Below are 1,673 nucleotides of genomic sequence, written 5' to 3'. Positions count from 1 at the left end.
GACGTCTACTCTCGCAGGCTGCCTGTTCTGTGCCGGGGAAGCCTCCCAGAATCCCAGACGACTGTTCCCTTCCCTGGCCCTGGCCCTGGCCCAACTGCCCCGGGGTCTCCAGCCTGTGTGATTCCAGAGAACCTGTGCTGCCGGGGTGGCAGGTGGTCCTGAGGAAGAAAGTCTCGGGAAGACGCTGGCCCCTGCACCAGGGAGCCCAGAAGGTGCCCGTCACCAGATCCAGCCAAGAACCTGGACATGACCACAGCAGGCCCGAGGCCAGGCACCCATTCCGAGGGACAGGCTGGACCTCCCAGCACAGGCGTCGCCATGGCCTGTGGGCAGTTGCAGCCGCTGATGTTAAGAAGCCTGAGCAGGGGTCAGGCAGGCAGGGGTGCCAGGTCTCTTGGAAGCTGGCGGGGGTGTCTAATGAACGCCAGTGGCAACCCGGGTTCTGGGAGGGCCGGGGTGGGGAAGACGCCTGCAAGAGCCCCAGACAGCAGGACCTGCATCCCGCCAACCTTCCAGGTTGATTTGTTTAAAAAACAATGACTGAGAACTGAAAGTGAGACAAGATAAGGTCACGATTCTCTGCCTGTGATAAACGCCTGAGGGACGCTGCCAGCACCGTGTGGGAGCAGAAAGAGGGACACTTGGTAGAGGCCAGAGACACGAAAAGCAGCGACCCATCAGAGCCGCGCCGGGCACCCCCGTGGTTGGCCCACGCCGGCTTTGATCATGAGTCAACTGCACAGAAAGGGACTGGGGAGCTCGGCTTTCTGCGGGGACATCTCTATGACATTCTGGGCGAGCACTGGGCTGGGAGGCAGCTTATCCCATGTGACTTTATCCGTTTAGTGGAATTCCAGTAAAAATCCAATTTTAAATGTTTAGGTGAAATTCATACTACATAGAATTGAGCATTTGAGAGTGAACAGTTGCATGGCACTACACATTCAGCCGTCACCTCTGTCTAGTTCCCAAATGGTTCTGTCCCCCCAAAAGAAATGTACACCCCTCAGCAGTCACTCCCCACTCCCCCGTCCACCCCCTGGCAGCCGCTGTTCCTCTCTGTGTCTGTGAACGGCCGTGTTGTGGGGCTTTTCATGGAAATGGAATCACACAAGTAATATTCTGTCCTGTGAATGGACCACATTTGTTTATCCATTGTTGGCTGATAGACACCTGGGTCATTTCTACTTTTTGGCGCTTATGGATTATAGATAATGCTACTATGAACAAAATTCCTTTTTTTTTTTTTTTGAGACAAGGTGTTGTTCTGTCACCCAGGGTGATGTGTGGTGACACAGTCACTCATTGCAGCTTTGAACTCCCGGGCTCAAGCTGTCCTCCCACCCCAGCCTGTCAAGTCACTGGGACTGCAGGCACGTGCCACCGCACTCGACTAATTTTTAATATTTTTTCGTAGGGATGGGGTTTCTCCATGTTGCCCAAGCTGGTCTTAAACTCCTGGGCTCAACTGATCCTCCAGTCTCAGCCTCCCAAAGTGCTGGGATTGTAGGCATGAGCCACCATGCTGGCCCAAATTCCATTTTTTAAAATTTTGTAAAAGCAATGTTGAAGAGAACCTGGAAGAATGGATAGAATTCTAAACAATTTAAACTCAGTTCAGTGTTGCATGGACACTTTCCCTGTTAGATACCATAACACAGTGGCCACCAAGC

The sequence above is a fragment of the Colobus angolensis genome, unplaced genomic scaffold (assembly GCF_000951035.1).
Source record: "Colobus angolensis palliatus isolate OR3802 unplaced genomic scaffold, Cang.pa_1.0 Scaffold59, whole genome shotgun sequence".
NCBI classification, from domain to species: domain Eukaryota; kingdom Metazoa; phylum Chordata; class Mammalia; order Primates; family Cercopithecidae; genus Colobus; species Colobus angolensis.
The sequence above is the reverse complement of the archived record's forward strand: the minus strand, read 5'-3'. Positions refer to the sequence as shown.